This window comes from Heteronotia binoei, chromosome 3 (genome assembly GCF_032191835.1).
Source record: "Heteronotia binoei isolate CCM8104 ecotype False Entrance Well chromosome 3, APGP_CSIRO_Hbin_v1, whole genome shotgun sequence".
In the NCBI taxonomy this organism is placed as follows: Eukaryota; Metazoa; Chordata; class Lepidosauria; order Squamata; family Gekkonidae; genus Heteronotia; species Heteronotia binoei.
In genome coordinates, this window is record NC_083225.1 from 137,456,256 (window position 1) to 137,483,739 (window position 27,484).

The following is a 27,484-nucleotide window of genomic DNA, read 5'->3' on the forward strand; positions in this document are numbered from 1 at the left end:
AGCGCTGGCCCAAACTGGAACTGAAGCGCAAGAAAAGCTAAACTTAAAAGGGAAAATGGAATAATTCGACCTACCAGAATACCGACGCGACTGGGAGCTGAGAGCCGCGAGAGACAGGCAAGTGACGGCGCGCGGCGCAGTACGGAGTGACAAAGAAGACGACCGGGAAGCAGCTTGCCTGGGCAGGATCGATTAGCTGCGGCAGCGGCTGGACAGCGCAGGAGGAGCGGACTGCAAGGTACTCAAGTCCCAGGCATCTGAGGCCCCGGGGATTGGTTGGCGACGGCGGCCGTGGTGGGGAGCAGAAAGAGACAGCGGGGCGAGCGAAGAGACAAGATAGAGTCAAATCAAGTCGTGTGGGTGGTGATGATGGCGATGATGGTGATGATGAGAAGACAGCAATAAGGGTGCTGGACGGTTGGAAGGGAGAAGTCGGGGCGAGTCTGGCTGACGCCCGGTGGAGAGGGAAGCAGACTGAATGGAAATGGCGGCGAGTGAGTGAGTGCTAAGAAATAAAAGACTTGTGACAGGAAAGCGATTTGAAAGCGGCTGAAGAGTTGTTGAATAGAACTGGCAGATTGATAGAAAGAGAAGAGAAGGGGAAAGGGAAAGGGAATGAAAGCAGGAAGAAAGAAGAGAAAGAAGAAGAGAAAAGAAGAAATAGAAGGGAGAGAAGAGGGGACTACGGTGGAATGCGGAAGGGAAGTGAGGAAAGGAATGGAATGGTGATGTTAATAAGGATTGAAAGGCTGAAAGAGTGAGTAGTTAAACCTGAAAGTTAAACCGCGGCCTCCCTCTTTTACTTTGGATTACAAACTTGAGACTTGGGAAGCGCAGAACTAAGTCAAGAGAGAGAGAGAGAGAGACGGTTTTTAGCAGCGGACCCTGCGGCTGTCTCTCTCTTGAAGAAAGGGCTATTTAAGCGGCACAAGAGACAGAGATTAGCGAACATATATTGAGTCTTCACTGGAATGGATTATAAACTGTTCAATAAGAGGAGATAAAAGGGGGGAAAAAGAAGAAAGAAGAAAGGAAGTAGAAGAAAGAAGACAGAAGATAGAAGAAGGAAGAAAAGGAAGTTAAATCAGCTGAACTTGAGCTTAAAACTGGTGTTTGATACTAATGTGTGGTTGGTATTGAAAATAATGAATAGATGAATTTTGGGCAAGCTTAATGAGAGTAAATGAATTGTTGAAATGATGGGAGGATGAAATATTAATGTGATGAAATATTGATGTATTGACTGCTATTGAATTAACGTTGCTGGGTTAATGTAGAACTGATTGATTGATTGATTCTTTGATTTTTTGATTGGATGTTCTATTGATACCCTAGAGATCTCAGAGAATATTAGGTATAAAAGATAAATCCTTTAAAACTTTAAAGAAACAGTACTTAAAGTTGAAATATAGACCTTGACACCAGTGTGCACTAACAAGGCTTGATAGTATAATTGATACTGTGAATCAACTGGGTGAGACAGTGATCAGTGATATAAAGAGAAGCAATATAGGAAATCTTAGGGGCCTAACTTGGAGGCCTAATTTATATTGAAGCAGCAACAAAAGTTGTCAAAGTATGGGAGATAAAGAGAGAAAAGAGAGACAGATGGAGGCCAAAATCAAAAAACTAGGCCAGGGCACCCCACCGGGAGGTTCAAAACCCATACCACCAACTGAAAACCAGGATGCTATAGAAAAATTGCAGGCGATAATGGTGGCAGGTTTCAAGCAAAACCAGGAAGCTCTGGCAGAGATGAAAATGGAATTAATGGGAGAGATTAAAAAAACAAATGATAAAATGCAAGATTTCCAAAAACAACTTTTGGCAAACACGCAGCAAGTGCATGGCCTAGTAGCAAAAGTGGAAAGACTAGAAGACCAGAATAAAGCCACTATAGCGACGGTACGAGAAAACAAAACTGACTTGGCAGAAATGGAGGAAAAAGTGGCAAGGCTGGAAATGGAAAAAGCGGCCTATGTATTACGGCTCCAGAATGTCCCTGAAGCAAGGGGAGAGAATCTAGAGAGCAAAATCTTGGAAATATTAAACACAAAGGAGGAGAAATTGCTGGAGAGAGAAAAGAATGAAATTGACTGGGTTAAGAGAATATCCTCCTCCTATTCTAAAAGACACAACCTTCCAAGAGAAATTTTAGTAAAATTTACCAGAGTTTCGACCTGTGAGAAGATTCAAAAGAAAGTAAGAGAAGAAGGTCTGGTCTGGGAAGGTAACACCATTAAAGTATTGAAAGATGTACCCTGGACAATTCGTCAGAAAAGGCTAGGATATAAGAGACTGACCAATTGGTTATCAAAAAATTCAATACAATTTAAGTGGCTAGTTCCAGAGGGAATTTTTTTCACTTGCCAGGCTAAAAGATATAATATCACAACGATAGAAAAAATGGAGGACTTCTGGGATAGTTTTGTAGCATCAAGTAACCAGGGCTCAGACACAGGAGAAGATCGAGAGGAGGAAACAGACCGACCTGGAAAAGACGAAGAAACTACCCCAAAACTTAAAAGAGAAGGAGTTAAAACAAGACAACACACTAAAAGAGACCAAAGAACCACAGAAGATAGTAGAACGCTGATAGGATGAATAACAGAGCAGGATTGCAGATTATCTCAGTGAACGTAAACGGTTTAAATGAGCCCAAGAAGAGAAGGAAGACTTTTCTACAACTCCAAAAAGTTAAAGCGCAAATAATCTGCCTCCAAGAAACGCATATAAAGAAGAATGATATTAAATTTCTACAGAACAAAAAATTGGGACAACTATACCACTCTTGTGACGAAGGGAAGAGAAGAGGAGTAGCTACATACGTCAACTTAAATATAGATTCTAAGTTGATTTTCAGAGATGAAATGGGAAGAATCTTAATAGTAGAAGCCACAATTAATAAAAGGAAAATCTTGGTGGTAAATATATATGCCCCAAACGACAAGCAAGAGAACTTTTACAAAAATCTACATGAGAAATTAGCGGAACTACAGGCAGAGTGTTGCTGCATTATAGGAGACTACAATGCGGTGTTTGACACCAAAAAAGATAAAAAATCTGAAAAGCCAAAGAAGAACTCACTACGTAATGTCTTACCCAAGGCTTTTGATAGAATGGCGGAAGAATTTAACTTAGTGGATGTTTGGAGGGCTAAAAATTTACAAGCGGAAGATTTTACTTATTATTCTCATGTTCACAAGTGCTGGTCCAGGATTGACATGTGTTGGGTGTCGATAGGTTTAATTCCGCAAATTAACCAAGTAGACATTTTACCGAAGACGTTTGCAGACCATAATCCAATACAAATGACTTTACAATATCCCCCAAGAAATATTCGTTGGACTTTGAATCTCCAAATTCTAAAAGAAACAGCTTTTTTGGAAAAAACCCAAAAGGAAATAAAGGAATTTTTTCAACGAAATACAGAAGAAGATACAAGCGTACAGAATATTTGGGATACTTTTAAAGCTTTTTTTAGGGGTTTGGCTATTAGTTATACAGCAAAAAGAAACAGAGAACGTATGAAGTTGTATAATGACCTGGTTAAAAAATTAAAGGAACAGGAGAAACAACAAAAAATTAACAATACCGAAGACATAAAACTTAAAATTCAAGCTACACAACATGGAATCAACCTATGGTTAACAGAAGAATTAGAAAGAAAATTGAAATGGGCTAAACAAAATTACTTCGAAAATGCCAACAAAACGAGCAGGTGGCTAGCGTATAAGCTCAAGAAAGAGAGAGAGAAAAAAATTATAAAAATACTCAAAAACCAAGAAGGGAAAGAGATTACTCAAGAAGGCCAAATGGAGCAAATTGTCAAGAGCTTTTATAGAAACCTTTATAAAAGACAGGAAATAGTAGAACAACGACAAGAAGAATATATAAAAAATGTTAATATGAAGCAACTAACAAAAGAGCAGCAAGACTCATTAGAGGGCCCCATCACAGTCCATGAGATAACGGAGGCAATTAAACAGCAGAAACCTAATAAAGTACCTGGGCTGGATGGTATACCGGTAGAAGTATACAAATCTTTTGAAGATCTCCTTTTAATCCCCTATAAAAAACTGTTAGAAAAAATTCAGGAATCGACCGTAATCCCAACATCATGGACAGAGGCATTGATTTCATTAATACACAAAGAAGGAACGGATCCGGTAGAAATTAAGAATTACAGGCCAATTTCTCTCCTAAATGCAGACTACAAAATCTTCGCAACAATATTGACTAATAGATTCAAGAAAGTTATCACAAATATAATACAAGAAGACCAAACAGGATTTATTCCAGGAAGAATGATGCGACAAAATTTAAGATACCTCCTGAACGTCCTAGAATACTATAAAGATCAACCTGGCAAACAGTTTGCAGGTATCTCATTAGACGCGGAAAAAGCGTTTGACAACGTGAATTGGAATTTTATGGGCAAAGCATTGGAAGTAATTGGTTGCGGCAAGAACTTTCAGAACCTTATAAAGGCCATATATACTAAACAGAGTGCGAGAATCAACATAAATGGAAGAAATTCGGAATTTGTGGAAATAGAACAAGGGACTAGACAAGGCTGCCCTCTGTCTCCTCTCCTTTTCGTAACTGTAATAGAATTTCTGATTCAAAAGGTAAGGGACGATTCTGGAATTAGAGGCTTGAAGATTAAGAATGAAGAACTCAAAATCCAGGCATTCGCAGATGATCTCTTGTTTATTCTAGAGGACCCTGTCTCATCAATTGATAAATTAAAAATTAGACTACAACAATTTGGGGAAGTCTCCGGATTTAAAGTTAATATACAAAAAACCAAATTTATAACTAAAAATATGAATAGAGAGCAAATTAAGCAACTGGAAGATAAATCTGGATTCAAACATGAGAAGCGAATTAGATACCTAGGAATCCAGCTAACGAATGATGTGAAATCTCTCTACCAAGACAACTATGAGAAGATCCGTAAGGAAATCGAAGCAGATTTGGAGAGGTGGAAAGGCTTGCAAATCTCCCTTCTGGGGAGGATAGCTACGATCAAAATGAATGTTCTTCCCAGAATCCTATTCCTATTTCAGATGATTCCAGTAGAAATACCCAAATCCTTCTTCCAAAAATTTAATAAAAAAATTATGACTTTTATTTGGGAAAACAAGAAACCTAGGATTAAATTAAAGGTCCTCCAAGAAAGTAAATTAAGAGGGGGCATGGCCTTGCCGAACTGGTACTTATACTACAAGGCGTCATGTTTAGCCTGGACCAGAGAGTGGCTCCTGCTGGAAAATAAAAGATTACTGGTACTAGAGGGTGCAGGACTGGTTAAAGGCTGGCACGCCAATATTTGGTACCAACCTTCTCAAAAAAATAACAATTTTCAAAAACATGAAATTCGAAAGGCACTTCACAAGATCTGGTTAGAAACTAAAAGGAAAATCTATACGTACACCCCCTTGTGGGTTTCGCCAGTTGAAGCAGCTACTCATCCGAATCTTTACGACTGGAAAACTCCCCAAAATTATGCTGTATTGTTGGACGCAGACAATAACTTAAGCTTGGATATGAACATGATACCGGATTGGTGGGTTAGATGCCAGGTTAAATCAATGTATCAATCAGACAAAGGTTTGGGTTTTCCCAGAGAGGTAGATGCAAATGAATTTGACACTATGATATATGAACCCAAAAAACTGATTTCCAAAATATATAGCTGGTTATTAGAGGAGGAGATGCAAACTGAGATGGTTAAAGAAAGTTGGGTAAGATGGTTACAAGATTTCGGTTATTCAATTGAATTGGAAGAATGGGATAAAATCTGGAAATACAATATTAGACTGACCAAATCGGTAACGTTTAAAGAAAATTTATACAAAATGATGTATAGATGGCACCTCACTCCAGCAAGACTAGCCAAAATGAACCCAAATTATAATAATAAGTGTTGGAAATGTAACAAGGTTGAAGGGTCATTTTACCATATATGGTGGAAATGTGAAATTGCCAAGAAATTTTGGGCACAAATAAATATGTGGATGCAAAAGGTTTTAAAGAAAAAGATCAGACACTTGCCTGAACTATACTTATTGAGTATATGTAGAGAAAATCTAGGGCGAGGGGAAAAAAAATTATTGATATATATGATTACAACTGCTAGAATACTCTACGCGAAGCATTGGAAATCCCCCCAGATTCCGAGTAAACAAGAATTCTTATTTAAATTATTAGAATCTGCTGAAATGGATATTATGACAATGAGGTTGAGAGATGGAAATTGGCAGGATTGTATGAAAAACTGGGAACCTGTATATATATGGGCAAAAAGCATGGGATTTGAGATGAGATACTAGGATTGTTATTATAAAATACCCTCAAGGCTCCTTTTATATGTGGTGGTGGTGGGGGATGAAGGGATGGTGATGGGTGGACATGGTGGATTTGGTGTTTACATATGTATGTTGTTTTCCTTTATTGTTTGTTTTTATTTATGAGATTTCTTTGGCTTTGTTTGTTTGTATTTTCTTTTTTGTCGTTCTATTTTATTCAATAAAATCATTTAAAAAAAAAATAAAAAAAAAAAAAAAAGGAAAGCAAGAGGGGAAGGAAGACAGGCAGAAATATCTCCTAAAATGATTATTTGGGAGAATATTCACTTCAGATTGTTTGCTGACATTCTTTACTCTAGCTGACGATGCTCCTCCCCCCCTTAATTATTGCTCCTTCTCCATATTTTTAATGGAGAGATAAAAAATTCAAACTAACTGGGGTTCTCATAACTACTGAGATGATGTTGCTACATGAGATGAAGCTACATGGCATCACAGAATTCATGATGAGATGATATTACTGCAGACAAATGAAGTCAGTGCAGAGGGAAAACAAAGATTCCTGAACAGGACCACTTTTAAAACTTTGGAGGTGCAGTTAAATATCCCTCATCTAATGGATCAGCAAAGCATATTATTTTCTTCGTCACAAGCAAACAAACAATCAAAATGGTTCATGCAGTAAAGGATTTGGTGTTGTCATTGTCAGTACATTATTCCAGGAGCCATAATCCAGAATATACTGATAAACAAGGAATAAGATCCAGTTACTGCCTGTCCCAAATAGAAGAGTATCAGATCTTCAGGGGGAGTGGAATGCTATGGGAGGTCAGCCTGCAAGACAAATGGGTTTTCTTCATCATTTCTCCAAAAGAAGAGTCCATGGAGATGAGAATAATAGAAACCTCATTGTGCTGGGTGTAGAATGATATATAAACTAGGCACAGACTGGGTGACTCATTGTTTTTTCCTTGACAATAAATTGTAGACATTTGTATTGCATACAGTATGTTTGATTTATACATGATTCCAGAAAGGTCATGAAATGGGAGAATTTCCATAGTTACTAAATTGCATATCTGTTCAGTTTTACAAAATCACTTGAGCCTCAAACTGAAAATAGGATATTGGTGGAAAGTATTTCAGGCCTCTGCTTGCATTTATATAAGCTTTGAAGTATGGTAAAAGCAGCCTGTGTATTTCCAATAATACCCATTCCTGCTATAGAACAGAGGTTCTGAAAGGCCACATTTCTGACGTTTAGCAAATAATGGCCAGAAACAGTTTTCTTATTTTTGCCAAGAAGTAAAATGTTGCTTGTTAAATATGCATTGTAGCAGATGAAAGGCAATGCCACAGGAAGTGTTAGCAGCTATAAGCATAGACAGCTTCACGAGGAGACTGGATAAACACAGGAATTTTTTTAAAAAGGAAAAGTCCAGCAGGAACTGATTTGCATATTAGGCCACACCCCTGATGCTAAGCCACCTGGAACTGTGTTCCTGTGCATTCCTGCTCAAAAAAAAAAAAAGCCCTGGATAAACATATGGAGCAGAGGTCCTTCAATGACTATTAGCTGCAACAAGGTACTGATGGAACACTATTTCTGGGGCAGTGATGCTCTGTATTCTTGTTGTTTGAGAGGGCTTCTGGAATTCTGGTCCTGCTGGTGGATCTCCTGATGGAATCTGGGTTTTGGTCACTGTGCAGTGCAGTGCTGGACTGGATGAAGAAGAAGAAGAAGAAGAAGATATTGGATTTATATCCCGCCCTCCACTCCGAAGAGTCTCAGAGCAGCTCACAATCTCCTTTACCTTCCTCCCCCACAACAGACACCCTGTGAGGTGGGTGGGGCTGGAGAGGGCTCTCACAGCAGCTGCCCTTTCAAGGACAACTCCAGCCATATACACACTGTGGCTAACAGCCACTGATGGACCTCTGCTCCATATTTTATCCAATCCCCTCTTGAAGCTATCTTTGCTTGTAGCCGCCAAAACCTCCTGTGGAAGTGAATTCCACATGTTAATCACCCTTTGGGTGAAGAAGTGCTTCCTTTTATCCGTTTTAACCTGACTGCTCAGCAATTTCATCAAATACCTATGAGTTCTTGTATTGTGAGAAAGGGAGAAAAGTACTTCTTTCTCTACTTTCTCCATCCCATGCATTATCTTGTAAACCTCTATCACCCCGCAGTCGACGTTTCTCCAAGCTAAAGAGCCCCAAGCGTTTTAATCTTTCTTCGTAGGGAAAGTGTTCCAACCCTTTAATCATTCTAGTTGCCCTTTTCTAGACTTTTCCCAATGTTATAATATCCTTTTTGAGGTGCGGTGACCAGAATTGTACATAGTATTCCAAATGAGACCGCACCATTGATTTATACAGGGGCATTATGATACTGGCTGATTTGTTTTCAATTCCCTTTCTAATAATTCCCAGCTTGGCGTTGGCCTTTTTTATTGCAATCGCACACTGTCTTGACATTTTCAGTGAGTTATCTACCACAACCTCTTGGTCAGTCTCTGCCAGTTCACACCCCATCAACTTGTATTTGTAGCTGGGATTCTTGGCCCCAACCCCAATGTGCATTACTTTGCACTTGGCCACATTGAACCTCATTTGCCACGTTGATGCCCACTCACCCAGCCTCAACAGATCCCTTTGGAGTGCTTCACAATCCTCTCTGGTTCTCACCACCCTGAACAATTTAGTGTCATCCGCAAACTTGGACACTTCACTGCTCACTCCCAACTCTAAATCATTTATGAACAAGTTAAAGAGCATGGGACCCAGTACTGAGCCCTGTGGCACCCCACTGCTTACTGTCCTCCACTGCGAAGACTGCCCATTTATACTCACTCTCTGCTTCCTATTAATTAGCCAGTTTTCGATCCACAAGAGGACCTGTCCTTTTACTCCATGACTCTTGAGCTTACTAAGGAGCCTATGATGAGGAACTTTATCAAAAGCTTTCTGGAAGTCAAGGTAAACAACATCTATTGGGTCTCCTTTGTCCACGTGTTTGTTCACCCCCTCAAAGAAATGTAACAGGTTAGTGAGGCAAGATCTTCCCTTACAGAACCCATGCTGAGTCTTCCTCAATAACCCGTGTTCATCATTATGCCTACTCATTCTGTCCTTGATAATAGTTTCTACCAACTTTCCCGGTATTGAAGTCAGACTGAGTGGCCTGTAATTTCCCGGATCTCCCCTGGAACCCTTTTTAAAGATGGGGGTGACATTTGCTACCTTCCAGTCCTCAGGAACAGAGGCAGATATCAATGAAAGATTACATATTTTTGTCAGAAGATCCACAAGTTCAACTTTGAGTTCTTTCAGAACTCTTGGATGTATGCCATCCAGACCTGGTGACTTATTAGTTTTTAATTTGTCTATCAGTTGTAGGACCTCCTCTCTTGTCACCTCAATCTGACTCAGGTCTTTCAACACCCCTTCCAACATTAGTGGTTCTGAAGCGGGCAAACACTTCTCATCTTCCACAGTGAAGACAGAGGCAAAAAATGCATTCAGCTTCTCAGCCATTTCCCTATCCTCCTTCAGTAATCCTTTTACCCCTTGGTCATCCAAGGGCCCCACTGCCTCCCTGGCTGGTTTCCTGCTTCTAATATACTTGAAGAAATTTTTATTGTTAGTCTTTATGTTTTTTGCAATATGCTCCTCATAGTCCATTTTTGCCTGCCTGATCACAATGTTGCATTTGATTTGCCCTAGCCGGTGTTCCGTTTTATTAATCTCACTTGGACTAGCTTTCCACCACTTAAAGAAGTCCTTCTTACCTTTTACAGCTTCCATTGCTTTGTTTGTTAACTATGCAGGCCTTTTCTTATACCTGTTTGTGCCTTTCCTAACGTGTGGTATATATTTTATCTGAGCTTCTAGGATTGTATTTTTAAATAGCCTCCAAGCTTCCCCAAGGGTTTTGACTGTATTTACCTTTCCTTTTAGTTTCTTCACATGCCTCCTCATCTCAGAAAATTTACCCCCTTTAAAATTAAATGTGGTCGTGCTGATCTTTTGGGGCAACTCTCTATTTATACAAATGGTGAAATCAATAACGTTATGGTCACTGCTCCCAAGCGGTGCGATCACTTTTACATCTCTCACCAGGTCTTGGGCATTACTTAGGACCAAATCCAGGATCGCCCCACCCCTGGTAGGTTCTGAGATCATCTGCTTCATACCACAGTCATTGAGAGCATCAAGAAACTCAATCTCTTTCTCTCAACCAGAACACATATTGACCCAATCAATCTGCAGATAGTTAAAATCACCTATTATGACACAGTTTTTAAGTCTAGCCACTATCTTTAATCCTTCCATCATGTTATAATTGTCATCTATCTTTTGATTTGATGGGCGATAAACTCCCATAGTTAAATTTCCTTTTGGGCCCTTTATTTCAACCCAAAGCATTTCTAGAAGGGAATCTAATTCTCTGACCTCAGTCTTTCTGGACCATATACCCTCTCTGACATACAGAGCCACCCCACCTCCAACCCTTCCCTCCCAATCTTTTAGTCTGCTTCACTATATAATCCTGGGGTGACATTGCATCATCCCAGAGTTGGAAACTACTGGTGCTTGCACAGGTGACTACCTTTACCTTTTTTACTATATAATCCTAAACATATTTACTCTAAAGCAAACCCTATTATGTTCATTTTGGTGTTTTTCTATATGTGTTTACATGTAGACCAAGGCTGCAATCCAATGCACACTTACTTTGAAGAAAGTCTGATTAGGTTGGAAACAATAGGTCACTTTTCTTTCCAATTGAAGGAATATACCTCCAAAGGAAGATTCTTCAATGGATGTTGTCATGATCTGAGTCCTAGTGTGGCCTGGAGGGCAGGGAGAAGCCTCCCTAGGAGTAGATCCAAGTGGGCAGTCATGTTGGTCTGAAGAAGTTGAACAAAGCAGGAATCAAGCACACCTTTAACACCAACGAAGTTTTATTCAGAATGTAAGCTTTCATGTGCTCCCTAAGCACACTTCATCAGATGAGGGGATCAGGTATTCTGTATCCCTAAGAGTAGATATAGTGGCCTACATCTCCCAGGCTTCCTTCTGTCCCTCTAACTGGGTAGCAGAGTTTTGGAGAGAAAACTTGCCCAGACAGGGTGGGATAGGCTTCCCAAGCCTCCCGCCCTGGCGGGAGAATACTGGATTTTCAGCCTCTTTTCCCGCTTTCCATAACTCTGGAAGCGGGGGGAGGAGGGGGGAATGGCACCAAGGAGCATTTGCGTCATCCGGGGAGGAGGTGCTGAGCCTGGCAAGGGAATCTTGAGAAGGGAGGCTGGCTCGCCAGCGAGCGGGTGGAGGTGGCTGCCGAACGCAGGCGGGTCTTGACGGACTCCAATGCCCGATGCTTCTCCTCCTCCCTTCCCTTCCCACCCAGCCCCGTTGCAGCAGCCGTTCTTCCTTTTCGCAAGCTGCTTCCCGCGCCCAGTCAGCTGGCTGGGGGGGGGGGGAGGAGAGAAGCCCCGCCTGCAAAGGACTATGTGCCTTTGCACCTCCGGAGGCTTGATTGCAAGGCTCCACTTTGGGATGGTGTGACTGCTGCTGTAAAGAAGCTGGCAGCAACTCGTGAGTAGAAAGGCCAGTCCCTCGCTTCAGTTGCCAGAAAGGGGGGGGGGAGGGAGGAGGAGAGGGAAACGTCTTCATTATTCCCTATGTGGAGATCAATTCTCATAGGGTATAATGGGGAATTAATCTGGAGGTTTTGGGGGCTCTGGGGGAGCTGTTTTTTGAGGTAGAGGCACCAAATTTTCAATATAGTATCTAGTGCCTCTCCCCAAAGTACCCTCCAAGTTTCAAAACGATTGGACCAGGGGGTCCAATTCTATGAGCCCCAAAAGAAGGTGCCCCTATTCTTTGTTATTTCCTATAGAAGGAAGACATTTTAAAAAGTGTGCTGTCCCTTTAAATGTGATGGCCAGAACTCTCTTGGAGTTCAATTATGCTTGTCACACCCTTGTTCTTGGCTCCGCCCCAATGTCTCCTGGCTCCACCCCCAAAGTCTCCTGGCTCCACCCCCAAAGTCCCCAGATATTTCTTGAATTGGACTTGGCAACCCTAGGGTGGGACCTGGGTGGAAAGCATAAATAGGCTTGACCAGGGTGGGGTTTTTTTTGTAGAAAAAGCGCAGCCGGAACTCATTTGCATATTAGGCCATATTTACACCATATTGCAAATTGACTCCAAGCCTGCTGGAACTGTGTTCCAGTGTGTTCCTGCTCAAAGAAAGCCCTGGGCTTGGCTGGAAAGGGAAGTTGTTATCTCTGGAGAGGTTGCAGGGAGAAAGGTGCTCTTTGGAAAAGCTGCAGCAGGAAGGTTCCTCACCTTAAGGAGGTGGTAAGATTTTGGCAATAGAGGAAGAGAACATATAGTCACTTTAGGGCTGTTTATTTAATTGCACCAACATATACTGTTTCTTATGTCACTGTTGCACTTGTTGTTCTAGAGCAGGGGTGTTGAACTCATTTGTTATGATGGCTGGATCTGACATAAATGAGACCTTGTTGGGCCGGGCTACGTCAGGTTGGGCTGAGCCATGTCAGGCTGGCCATGTGTGTACCTATTTAAGATTAGGTAGCAGAGATATAAATTTTATAAAGAAAACAAAAACAATTTTTTTAAGGAAAAAAACTTAAAACATGCTTAAAACATTAGCACTCATTGATCTTAAAGATGCTTTCTTTTTATTTCCTGAGCAAAGGAAGCTCTGCTTCTTTCCTTCCTTCCCCAGGGGACGGGGTGGGGAGGAGTCTCAGCCAATAGAAGGAAGAGAGGCTTGGCTCAGTAGTTCTGCTGTGTAATTGAGAGAGCCTGGCAAAGCAAATTATTCCTCCCCTCTTCCTCCCCAAGGGAGGAGCCTCAGCCAATGGAGAAAATAGAGGTTTTGCTCTGTAGCTCCTATGCAATTGAGCAAGCATTGCAAAACAAGCTGTTATACAGAAGGAAGCAAGATATGGGGAGAAGGAAGCAGATGACAGCCAGTTGCTCGAGGGCCTGATAGAAGCCCTCTGGAGGCCTGATTTGGTCCCCGAACTGCACACTTGACATTCCTGTTCTAGAGCACTTGTATTAAACTTGTTGTTAAACTGCCTGGGTCCTCATGTCTCTTCAGTCACGGTTAGAACTTTTTGTTAAAAAGGAAGATACAGGGGTGGTTGTGTGCTCTGTGCCCTCCCATACCAGACCCTTACCAGAGTGGTGGCAGCCAGCAGAAGGCCCTTCCTGGTCCCCAGCTGTGTGACAGGTGTAAAAAAATCACTGGAAATCAGTATGTCCTTTAAATAAATATGCTTAAGGTCACATTGTAAGGCTAAATTGTAATGTTTTGGGAATAATCCTATTGAACATAGTTGGACTTGCTTCTAACTATATGTGCATAGGATTAGGTTACACAAGTGACTTCAGACATAATTTAATATTCCTACAGATTTAAAAAAAAATCTTGGGTCACTTAAGTATCAAAGGATGTAGTGATGCCTGCAATAGGGCTGCTAAGCCCAGTCTGGGCAGGGGATCCTCCGCCCAGGAGGTTCCCAATCTGCTGGCATGATGATGTCACCTGGAAGTGATGTCATTGCACGGCAATGTCGTGTGGTGGCTCTCTAGGCATTTCCAGGAAAACTCTATGGTTTTCCTGGACACTCTAGCCATTTGGGAGGGGAGAACTATATGATAGGTAGAATTTTCCCTTCCCAAATGGCTAGAACGTCTTGGAAAACTATAGAGTTTTTTTGGAAACCCCTAGAGTGGCTGCCACAAGAGGTCACCAGTGCAATGATGTCACTTATGGGTGATGTCATTGCACTGCACGCTCAAAGCGCGAACGAGGTAAGTTCCCTATTGGAGGCTCCAAGGGACTTGGCAACCCTAGCCTGCAAGCACAGACAGCTATAAAAAGGGATTGACAGATCCATGGAAAACATGTCTATCAATGTCTACTAGCCATGATGACTACAGGGAGCCTCCATATTCAGAGTCAGTAAGCCTCTGAATCCCAGTGCCAGGAGGCAACAGTCTCTATGCCTTGTTGTTGGATCTCCAGAGGAACTGGCTGGCCAGTGGGTGAGGCACGATACTGGACTACATAGACTAAATGGATCATTAGTCCAATCCAACAGGGCTCTTCTTTTGTTCTTATGCACTTTATTTGGATTATGCCCTATCCTTTGTTGCCATTTCTACATTCAGCAAACATCTTATAAGACTGCCTTATGATTCTGGTGATTTGGACAACCACTCCCTCCCCCCCCGAATACCCCAAAATAGTAGGAAGTAGTTATTTTAGTTATTATATGTTTAAATACGTTTAAGCACTTGAAGGGCTGTCATATAGAGAATGGTGTGGAGCTGTTTTCTGTTGCCCCAGAGGGTCAGACCAGAACTGGTGGACTGAAATTAAATCAAAAGAGTTTTCAACTAAACATCAGGAAGAACTTCCTTACAGTTAGAGCAGTTCCTCAGTGGAACAGGCTTCCTCAGGAGGCAGTGGGCTCTCCTTTGGAGGTTTTTAAACAGAGACTAGATGGCAGCAATGCTGATTCTGTAAACTTAGGCAGATAATTAGAAGGAGGGCAGGAAGGGTTGCATCATTGCTTAAGTTCTCATGGCCCAGAGAAATGCTGTTTGGCACTCGGACAGCAATTTTTCTCCAGGCCAGTTTTGCCAGAAATCCTGGAGGGGTGCTTATTGTTGGTTTTTTTGTCATCCTCTGAGCATGGAGCAGGTGTTACTGGGGCCATGTGGGGGGGAAGAATTTGTGAATTTTTAGCATTGTGCATGGGGTTGGACTAGATGACCCTAGATGTCCCTTCCAACTCTATGATTCTATGTTTAGTTATTATATATTTAGTTATTAAATTGCTGTAATGATCACATGTAGTTATGAACTCAGTATATTTCTGTGGTGCTTTGTCATATAGGTAATACTTTGCTATTATTCATTTCCATCAGTATGAAAAGAGGTAAGACAACAATTCTGCTGTCTGAAATGATTTATGAACTCACTTTGGTTATGCAAATGCTCAAATTTTGACCGTGAATCAAGCTACTGCAGCAGTGTGTCAAACAATTTTCAAAGCATTTAAGCTGTTGACTACACCTGTTTCCACTTTGCAGATCCTTTCAAGTGCCACACTAGTCTGATTCAAAGCAATCCCTGTAAGGATCATGGAACACTATTTAATCTGACAATTAAAACTGCTTTTTAAGTATCAATAGTATAATGAAGCATAATGCTAACTATTTAAAAGGTGAAGTCAAACACCATCAGATTATATGGTGATACAAATAGAGGAATGGGAAGCAAAAGCCTGTGATTCAGAATTTCTACATTTGTGTGATTAATCATGAAGTTGATTAAGTCTGAATGTGCATCAATTTTGGTGCATATTCTATTAAGAATTAGATTCAAATGCATTGGAAGACATGGCAATGTCTAGTGATACTATAAAATATGCCACAGACCAAATAGGTGAAAGGGAGAAGAAAAGCTGTGAAAGCATGTGCTCTGTGAACAGCCACAGCATACAAACAGTCTTATATAATACAATTATATCACTGCCTATGTCACTAGCAGTTGCTAAGGGATCAGTACTATGCCATGGTATGAGCTTGAAAAGTTACGGCTGGAATATAAGAACATAAGAAGAGCCTGCTAGATTAGGCCAGTGGTCCATCTAGTCCAGCATCCTGCCTTACACAGCGGCCAACGAGTTCTTCTGGATGGCCAACAACAGGGCATAGAGGCTGAGACCTTCTCCTGAAGTTGCTTCCTTGCTCTGGGATTCAGAAGTTTAGAACCTCTGCCAGCTGCTATAGAAGGAAACCATGGTTGATGGTACTGAAAGACATTGAGAGGTCCAGTAGTATCAACAGGTTTACACTTCCCCCATCTTGTTCCTGGCATAGGGATACATATACAGGGCGACCAAGGTTGTTTCCATGCCCAAACCAGGCCTGAACCCCAGTTGAAATGGATCTAGATAATCAGTTTCATCCAAGAGTGACTGGAGTTGGTTGGCAACCACACCTGCTCTAGAACCTTGTCCAGGAAAGGAATATTTGATATCAATCTATAGTTATTGAAATCTTCCAGGTTTTCTTGAGATGTGTTCTCACCACTGCTTTCTTAAGGCAGGATGAGACAACTCCCTCTCACAAAGAGGCATTGGTAACCTCTCAGACTCAGCCAGTTATCCCTCCCTTGCTGGCTTTTAAAATTCAGAAGGATAGGACAAGGATCCAGTACTGAGGTGGTTGCATGAACCTGTCCAAACATCTTGTCCACGTCCTCTAGCTGCACCAACTGAAACTCATCAAATAAAACCAGAAAGGACTGTGCTTTAAATAGCTCCACATTCCACTGCTGTAACTCTGGAGTCTAAGGACTGTTGAATGCAGTAATTTTTTTCCCTGGAACTGCCTAGCAAGTAAATCACAGTGGGCCTAAGAAGGTTCCAAGGTGTCCCTGGGACCAGAGTCTAGTAAGCCACAGGCAATCTTGAAAAGCTCCACTGGGTGACCAAGAGAGGACTGAGTAGAGGCAGTGACTTATTGCTTCATTGCTGCCCTTACCTTACTGCCTCAAAATATACCTGATTGCAGGCACATAGCAGGGTTTTGTTGCATTCACTGGGAGTTTTCCTCCAACTGCACTCCGGGCATCTCCTAAGTTATTTCATTACTCTTAGCTCTGTGATATACCATGGGGCTGTATGAACTCTACAACAAAGAGAGTGTTTAGGAACGATCATGTCACTCAGGTCATTTCTATATTCCACAGACTGACCAAAGCTTCAACAGCAGTACCAGCCATGACAGTCAGAAAAGCCCACAGAGCCCTCTAGAAAGAGCTTTCTGGGGAAATTATAGGCAGCCATTTCCCCACAAAGCACTCTCCTGGGGGCACATTTTTTGGATGACTATAACTTGGACCCTGTAAATCCAATCCTCACCAAACTTGGAGAGCAGGCAGAAGGGAGTCCGCTGGAGATTCTCTGCAAGTTTAGTATCTCTAGAAAGCCAGGGGGTTGTTCTACCATATCACAAACTGAACTAGCTTGTTTGGCCCCTAAAGGTTTATGATGGTTTATAGTTCATGAACCAGGAGAACCACAAAATGAACTGAACCACATTTTCTTGGTTCATGCCCATCCCTAGTCTTTCAACCTTGCCCATTTTGCCTTCCTGACTGCCAAAGTTAACTGTAATCAAGCATTTTAAAGAGGATTACAAATATTTTGTGCATTATTTTTGGCACCTCAGTGCTGGCACAAAAGCAAGCACATTCAAAATGTAGCTGATTTTAAGTGATGCCTGACCTGCCTCTGACTTTCAGCAATGCAGTAAATTGTGAGAATGTCCCAAAGAGAAGATTCCACCATCAGCTTTGCATAATGCTGAATACTGCCAATGGCATGGATGCAAAACCAGCACCAAGACATTTTCAGTTGTGGCTTGGAGAACCATGTAGTTGTAAGAATGATTGGTTTTGAGTTAGAAATAGTGACTGCAAACAGGATAAGTTGGATGTATAAATGTGTTCTTTGCACAAATCAAAACACTGCTATCCAGAACAGGAATTACTAAGGGATTTCTTGCAGGTGTGAAAACTCTATGTTTCTAGCAGAAGTTTTGTAACTCTGTACAGCCTTTAAGTCATGGCAAATACATGGATGTTGTCTCAAGCTGAATTTCATCTGATTCTGTAGAACAGGGGTGGCCAACAGTAGCTCTCCGGATGTTTTTTGCCTACAACTCCCATCAGCCCCAGCCAGCATGGCCAATGGCTGGAGCTGATGGGAGTTGTAGGCAAAAACATCTGGAGAGGTACCGTTGGCCATCCCTGCTATAGAACAAAGTTTGAGCCCAGTGGCACTCTTAAGACCAACAAAGTTTTATTTAAGGTATGAGCTTTCATGTGCATGCACACTTCCTCAAATACTTTGTTGGTCTTAAAGGTGTCGCTGGACTCAGACTTTGTTCTACTGCTTCAGACTAACACAGCTACCCCACCAGGATATATATCTTCATCTGCTTCTGTAATGTTTACTTAAATAAATGTGAGATTCAGGATGAATCTACACAGTGGTATTGAAACAATGAATATGGGAACTGATATATATATATATTTTTAAAAACTTTAAATATTTAATTTGAGAAAGCAAGTTTTCAGGATACTTTTACTGCTCGGATTTTCTTTATGTCTCTGCAGTGACCACCAGCTGAATGGGCTGAAAGTGATTTAGAAGAAAGATTTTAACAGTTTGATTTAAGGTGAAGCTCTGAATTGAAGTACATTCACTATATGACATATTTTCCCCTGTTTTCTTTGTGAAGATCTCAGCAGTAATATGTTTCTGCCCTTCCTCGATCTGTTAGAGACAGAAAAATAGTTCTCAAACAAGGTCCAAAAACTACTGGATTCCTTTTCAAATGCTGATGTCCCTGGTTGTGTAGGAGGGAAAATTGGGAGGCTTGGGGAGCAGGTGTTGCCTGACCCAGCATAAAATGAGCTGTGGATTTGAAGAGAACAATGTAGGTTGAAGTGATTAATTTTACATTGCAGTGTTCTGTTCTGCCCACTAATCACAGCTGTTTGGAGTTTCCTGTAAAGGAAAAAAGGGAAGCTGCCCTGCAGAGCACATAACTGCAATATTATGAAAAATCCCACCTAGCCTGTAAACAGGCCGTGTTAACAGAAGCTATTTAAATTTTAGCTCCAGAGGCACATTAATTTTTTCTGTCCACAATATGTATGTTAATACAGGGCAGAAAGACAATGCCAGGATCTGATTCTTTCTTTCTTTCTTTCTTTCTTTCTTTCTTTCTTTCTTTCTTTCTTTCTTTCTTTCTTTCTTTCTTTCTTTCTTTCTTTCGAACAGGCCCAACAGAACCAAGAATGAAAGCAATGCCCTGTGACAATTTCTGGATGTGAAAATATTTCTGGATGTGAAAATATGAGCTGACTATAAAGTCTTTGTGCTCTTATGAATACACTTCCCATAATCAAAGTTTACCTGCTGTCAAGGTTGGCTAGCCCATCCACTAGATTGAGTGGACTTCTGCTAATTTGGAAGGAGGTAGCAAGCAGCTAATCACTGATTAGCCTTATGTGACAACATTCCACAGAAGTATTGTGATGTCCTCCATTCAGTTAGCTACTTTGCTATATAGTGAATTGCAACCAAAACATGATTGAGGTCAAGACTTTTCCTCACTTAACTGATGCCCATGATAAGAGTTCCTTCTACTACAGTAGTTATGTATATGTCTGCAATAATAGCTGTGCAGAGAGCTGCTATGCTGCATTTGTACTTCTAAACTCAACTGGAACTGAAAGTCAAGGTTAATTATTATCACTCTGGAAGGAAAAGCAACATTTAAATGTTGAGGATAATTGGAACAGAATTTTAAAGGAAATGATAAGTCTACGTATGTAAAACAAACCTGAATGCATTGTAAAAGAAATCAATACAGAAATAGATTAGAGGGCTGGATACAGATGCAATGAGGTAAAACTACGTTCTGATCATGTTAACTTGACATCACGGAAATATCTTGTTGGTGTTCTAAAGAGCAGCATTCCAGTAAGCAAGAAGGGAAAACACCATGGAAGAAACAGGGATTCTTAAATATTCAGATAATCATCTTTTCTGTTCAATTGAGCTTGATACGTTATTAAATAATGCAAGGGGCTTGAATAGGCCATCAGAGGTGGAAAATTAAGCAGAGGTAATCACAGTTAGTACTTGGATGGGAGACTAGCAAGAAAAACAGGAGTTGATGTGCAGAGAAAGGCAATGGCAAGCCACCTTTGCTCATATCTTCCCTTGAACACCCCATGGATGGGATTGCCATGAGTCAGCTGTAAGATGTTGGCACACTTTTTAGCTGTGACTTGGGCTGCAGTCAGACTACAGGCTTCTTGCAATCTGGCTGTGCCTCTAATTACACCAGTTTATTTTGAAATGGGAAGTTTTGATCAGACATCCCACCCTGAACCAGCTTCACTGCATGCTCACTCCATGGTCGATAGTTCAGATTTTTTGTGGCATCCTTTTTTCAATTGGTCTTTCGCACATGTGCATAAGTCTGTATCTGAAGCTCTGGGTCCTTTCTGAAAGCTCTGAAATCCCTCTGCCAAGCACTGAAGCCCCTCTAAGCCTCCTTCGCATTGCTTCTCTTTCTTGGAATAATTTTTTTTGTTTTATGTGACAGTAGCCTCATTGACTTCAGTACATTTACTCTTGTGTCAATCATTGGATGCTCTCAAACAACAAGCCTTTTTCTGCTAATACAGTTTGCATGGGGGGGAAGTGGGATGAGAGTAGGATTGCTAGCCTCCCCAGGCTTCCTGCCAATATGGGCTTTTTAACCCCAAGAAACAGGAGGTGGGATGGGGTGGATTGTCACTCCAAAACAATTCCCCCAGGGGCTCCCAATCCTGGCAGAGTGTTGGGTTCAGAAACACACAAGCAGAGATCCACTTATGTGCACATTGCTATCTGTTTTGCTTTTTTTAAAAGGTGGAATGGAAGGTTCCCATTTCCCAACTGCCAGCAGGGGAGTTCAGACATCCAGAAATGCAGGGTGAAAGTGCTGACATCCATAAAGACCGGACTTTCTCCAGTGCCTAAGAACTCCGATTCAACGGCAGGTCAGAATGGGGTGCCAATTACTGGGGAACAGGAGGCTGATGTTGCTGATGATTATGCACTTTAAATCCAGGAGGGAACAGCAAAGACATCAGATCAAACTGCTTGTCTGACCACAGCCTTGGATATCTTAGGGTCTCAGGAAGCTGAGCAGCGTCAGTCATGGCTGGTACTTTGGTGCGAAACCACAAAGGATATCTAGGGTTGCTACATAATGGCAAAACACCTCAGTTTGTCTCTTGTCTTGAAAATGCTCCAGACTGCCATAACCTGACTGCAACTTGACAATGCTTTTCACTTTTCAGCTGCAATTTCAGCAGTCTTTAGCAAAACTATATTGGTCTGTATTCTTCACACTGTAGCAGAGGGAACTCCAAATCAGCATGTGGAGAAACGCCATCTGAGAGTGTTGGTGCTTCATCCAAAAAGGCAGGGATCAGTAAATCCATTCAGCCGGCTTTGTAGCCTTCCCCTCACTCCCCCCCTCCCTTCCAGAGCCAAAGCAACAACGCTAGGGGGAAAGTCTCCTAGAGAGGCAGGAAGGGCTGTTGTTCTTGCCATGTGTTAGGCAGGAAGAGAGGCGAGATTTGAGCCAGCGCTCGAGCAAGCATGTGGTGAGCAATGGAGGCTCCTGCCTGGGGGCCCCCAGGCAGGCAGACAAAGTAAGTCATTTTCTTAGGCAGATCAAGTATAGACCAGGGACAATACGATGCGTTTAAAAACCACCTTTATTTTGTTATGCTGTTTGCTGTGCTTTGCTGTGCTGTGCTAACTTTTTAAAGGCAACTGTTTTTGGTTTGTTTTTCTTTTCCTATCTTTTTCTCTTTTTAAATAAATATATTTTTACTGTTTAAATGCTGGCAATCAATCTCTGTACCACCTAGATCCCCAGACCGCTTTAGACCACGCTGTGTTGAGAAGGGGGCCCCGGGGAAGGGGGAAGGCATGCAGTTGGATAAGGTGCCAATCCTCCAGGGGTGCCCCAAAGAAGTGCTGAGGTCTCTGTGAAACCCAAGTGCAGGGTGGCAGAGGACCTGGAGGCCTAGCCTCACAGCTGGAGAGGGGGATTGGGAGTCCTGTTCCTCTCAATCTGAACCCCGGGACTGAGCAGGTGGTGGCAGCGAGCCCAAGGGGCAGGAGGAGAAATAGCTCCCTCCAGGAGTTGGCGACTCAATAGGGAGCAGACGGGACCGGGCCTGAAGGCAGAATCGGGCCGGTTCCGTCACACAGCATAGCAATCCTCTTTCTCATTAAAAACAGGAACATGTAAACCTGAATTGTTAACAATGAGCCACATTAAATAATTGGAAGTGAAATTGGATGAGCAATATTCAATTGTTATCATTCCTATTTTTGGATGCAATCTGGCTCTGATTGCTAGTCCTAACTTGCTTGTTTTAGCATTGTATAGTTTGTTTATTTTGCCATGTGCTCTGTATCATGCATTTATGTTTTCTGACATAGACTCATACCATCATGACATCTCCTTTCCCTGCAAAATGAGTAGAAGTAGTATAGAATTAAGGTTAATATTTGTTGCTGATGTGGAACTAACCACATCAGCAACAAGAAGATTCTTTCAGAGATTTCAAACTTTTTTTGGGGTGGGGAGGAATTTGGAGATATGCAGCTTGACCCTATAGTCCTGCTGTACCAGTGGCTGCTACACTAAGACTTAAACTATTATAACGTAGTTCCCATCCTGTGCACAGCCAGCAGCCAAGCCAAAAGCCTGACAATAGTGGCAGAAACAAAAAATAATGTAGCACAGGAAGTTTCCTCTAGCAATATTTCAGATAATTTTATGCATCCAGTATAGAGTTGCCAAGTCCAATTCAAGAAATATGTGGGAACTTTGGGGTGGGGCCAGGAGACATTTGGAGTGGATCCAGAAGCAAGGGTGTGACGAGCATAATCGAACTCCAAAGGGAGTTCTGGCCATGACATTTAAAGGGACCAAACACTTTTAAAATGCCTTCCTTCCATAGGAAATAATGAAGGATAGGAACACCTATTTTTGAGGCTCATAGAATTGGACCCCCTAGTCCAATCCTTTTGAAACTTGGGTGGTATTTTGGGGAGAGGCATGGGATACTATGCTGAAAATCTGGTGTCTTTACCTCAAAAGACAGCCCCTCCCCAGAGCCCCAAATACCCGCGGATCAATTCTCCATTATTTTCTGAATTATTTTCTGAATTTTCTGAATGTTCTTGTTGCCCTCATTGCTCCCTCCTCCAGGCAGAAACTCAGTATAGGTACATGTAGGTTGCCTCTATCGATTGAGCTGATTTCATGTTGCAGGTGGGAGATCAGGTACCTTTCTGAACTGTTCATGCTGAGATGTAATATCATGTGTACATTTTTCTAAAATCATAGAAAATAAACTAAAGTCTAGTGACCCTTTCTAAAGTACCATCAGTGTCAGTTCTATAACATTTTCTTCCAAAGGTTCATTCTTCATTAACCTCACATTTGATTCCCAGTTTGGAGTCCTTAGCAAATGTTATATTCTGCAGTCTCTCACTTGAGTCATCAGCCGCCAACTCCATTTCCTCAGAATCTCCTACTATTGTCAAAGTCTGGGAAAATATAGTTAGAGATCCTATAAATAACTAATTTTGACATAGCAAAAAATTGCAGCTTCAGCATTTGCTGTAGCAAAAATCTGGTTTTAATGTAGTAAATAGCCGCAGATGTTTTGCTTGTGCAGCCTAAATGATATCAGAAAATGATTTTTAAAAAAAAAAATCAAGATTTTTGCTTTAAGAAGCTGGCCAAGAACCACATTATATCATTTTTAAAGGTTGTGGGAGAAATAGCCATTTTAGAACATTATTCAATGGTTTGGGGTTTGGGCTTAGTCTAGTATAAAAAAGTAAGAAGTGAGAATCATATAAAAATATGTATGTTATAAGATTATAATAGACGGATTTGGGGAGTTGTCTTCATGTAGCTCTTGTATTCCTAAAATACTATTTAATTCTTTGTTTAATATAATTTAGTATGCAGCTAGTAAGTGGTTATTTTTTCCTGCCTGTGGTTTTATTATGACTTGATTTGTTGCTGTAATGTGGTATAATTTTTCAGTAAGGTTGTACAAGCAATAAAATGGATGTTTATTATTTTGACATAAATGTACATTTTATATATACTATTATAGATTATATTATTATAAATTCTGCATTGGTATGTGGCTGAAATTTGGAAAATATTGGCACATGGCATGCATATATATTTTAAGCATAAAGAATCTCTAATATTATTTGGTTATGCATTGGTGAAATATGCATTGGTTATGCAGTTAAGAAATATTTGTATATTGATGATGTGAAGCAGTAAAAGCAGAAGACTTTCAGTGCAGTCTGATACTTAAGAAATTCTGGATGGATGAGAGTAGGTTTGCTAATAAATCCCTTACAATATAACTCCAAGTTAACCTAGCATACTATATGTTTTAATGGCATTATCCTGGAATAACTTTAATTGAGAGAAAGTGCTACTCTATCACAGCTATGACAGTAAAATGTGTGAGTGCTTGTGCAGGATTAAAAGAGTGATCACTTAGTATAGTCCCTATGGGTTTTCATCAGTTGATCCTGCCTCTTCTGCTGATGTAACAGTTTATAGAACACATAGTCTGAGACATGTCACAATAGCCCTTAGCGGTATCAGAGGGCAGGATTCTGATTAATTCCATTAGCATACTAGCAGGGAAAAACAGGTCCATATTAAGATGGAACTACTGTTGGAGTGAGGACTCAGCATGCCTGGACCTTGGGGGACACTACATCAACCTAAGTGTGAATAGGTGTTATTTCCTTGATGGGATGCCTCTCTTTGTGGGAGCTGCCCTCTGACCCCTTCTATCTCACTCACTTTGTTTTCTCATTCTGTCTACATGGCCTTGCATGGAGAGACATGTCTCTGCTGGTCTCTCCTATAGGTACTGTGCCCTCATACTCCCACACACATGATGCTGGACAAGCTGGCCATTTGTGATGGAGAAGTACTCTTTAGATTAACCTTCTCTCTCCCCTTTTGACTGTAACATGAATATGAAATGGATCTACTTGAATAAATGTAAGTTGCAGTATATTTTTGGGAGATTTATTTACTGCACTTGGTATCAAGCTTCTATGACTGGGCAAAACTCTGCTATATTGATCAAATATCCCATAAGAACATAAGAGAAGCTATGTTGGATCAGGCCAATGGCCCATCCAGTCCAACACTCTGTGTCACACAGTGGCAAAAAAACCCAGGTGCCATCAAGAGGTCCATCAGTGGGGCCAGGACACTGGAAGCTCTCCTACTGTTGCCTCCCCAAGCACAAAGAATACAAGAGTATCACTGCCCCAGACAGAAAGTTCCAACGAAAAGCTTTGGCTAATAGCCACTGATGGACCTCTACTCCATATGCTTATCCAATTCCCTCTTGAAGCTGTCTATGCTTGTAGCTGCCACCACCTCCTGTGGAAGTGAATTCCATGTGTTAATCACCCTTTGGGTGAAAAAGTACTTCCTTTTATCAGTCCTAACCCGACTGCTCAGCAATTTCATTGAATCCCAACAGCTACATTAGCCTGTGTGCATAGATCTGAAAATATCTTAACAAGGATATGCCAACAAATATGGAAAACAAAACAATACCCAAAGACTGGAAATGCTTAATCTACATTCCAGTTCTGAAAAAGGAGACATAAAAGACTGCAGCAGTTTATCGGACCATCACATTAATTTCTCACACAAGTAAAGTGATGCTCAAAATCTTACAAAGACTGCTATATCTATGAAATGAAAAATGCCAGATGTTCAAGCTGGATTCAGAAAATAAAGTGTCACCAGAGATGCTATTGCAAATTTACATTGGTTACTGGAACATATGAGAGAATTTTAGAAGAAAATCTACTTGTGTTTCACAGATTACACCCAAAATATTGGTTGGTTTTAAATGAAATGGGTATGTCATAACATCTGATTGTTCTGATGTGCAAACATATACTCTGGACAATACTGTTAGAACAGAATATGGAGAAACAGTATGGTTCCAATTGGCAAAGGTGTCAGACAAGGGTGGCATTATACCTCCCTGTCTCTTTATGATCCTGAATGCCTCACTTTCAATGGAGGCCCAGGTCACTACTGTTGTCAGGTTAGCCCTTTATCACCTTCAACTTATCAGGCAACTGGTTCCCTAGCTCACCTCCCAGAACCTAGCTACAGTGACCCATGCAATGGTCACTTCCAGGCTGGATTACTGCAACTCGCTCTACACAGGGCTACCCTTGAACCTGACCTGGAAACTGCACTGCTTCACTGGCTCCCTATAGAGTACTGGATCCAGTTCAAGGTTATGGTATTGACCTTTAAAGTCCTATGCAGTCTGGGACCAGTATACCTATGGAATGGTCTCTTCCTATATGTGCCCTGAACAACCTTGTGCTCAGCTGAACAACATCTTCTGGCCTAAAAGACATCTGCTTAGCCTCAACCAGGGCCAGGATTTTTCCCACTCTGGCCTCAACCTGGTGGAACATGCTCCCATGTGAGATCAGGGTTCTGCAGGACTTGCTATAATTCTGCAGGGTCTGTAAACAAAGCCAGGACTTTGGCTGAGGCAGTGGGCATTCCATTCATCTCAACCTCTCCTGCCCCACAGAGCTACTGCCCATAGAATGACTTTCAGAAATAATGTGATAAGTCACCCCACAGATGTTATTAAGGACTGCCATGAATCTTATTCTGACTATTGTCATCTCATTTATGTATCCAATAGACTGTGCATTTTAATTGGATTTTAACTTCATTTTGTTAATGTTTATACCTAAATGCTGTCAGCCACCCTGAGCCCTTTATTGGGATAGGGAAAGATATTAACCAAATAAATAGATAAATGTTACAATTTTTAAAAAGGGATCCTGATCCAGAAAAATTGCAATTCAGTTAGCATACCATCAGCTCAGGGTAAACTAGTAGAAGGAAAGGAAAGGTCCCCTGTGCAAGCACCAGTCGTTTCCGACTCTGGGGTGACGTTGCTTTCACAACGTTTTCATGGCAGACTTTTTACAGGGTGGTTTGCCATTGCCTTCCCCAATAATCTACACTTTCCCCCCAGCAAGCTGGGTATTCATTTTACCAACTTCAGAAGGATGGAAGGCTGAGTTAACCTCAAGCCGGCTACCTGAAAACCCAGCTTCCGTCAGGGATCGAACTCAGGTTGTGAGCAGAGCTTAGGACTGCAGTACTGCAGCTAAAATCAGCATGGCTTCTGCAAAGGGAGATCTTTCCTCAAAAACATTTTGGAGTTTTTTGAGTAAGTTAACAAGCATATGTATAAGGGCGATCCAGTAGACTTTACATCCTTGGGATTCCAAAAGTCTTTGACAAGTTAGTAGTCAAGGGAAAAGAGAGTTTGTGGAGTAAGAATTAGTTAAATAAAAGAAATCAATGGACAGTTCTCACATGGAAGAGAGGTAAGA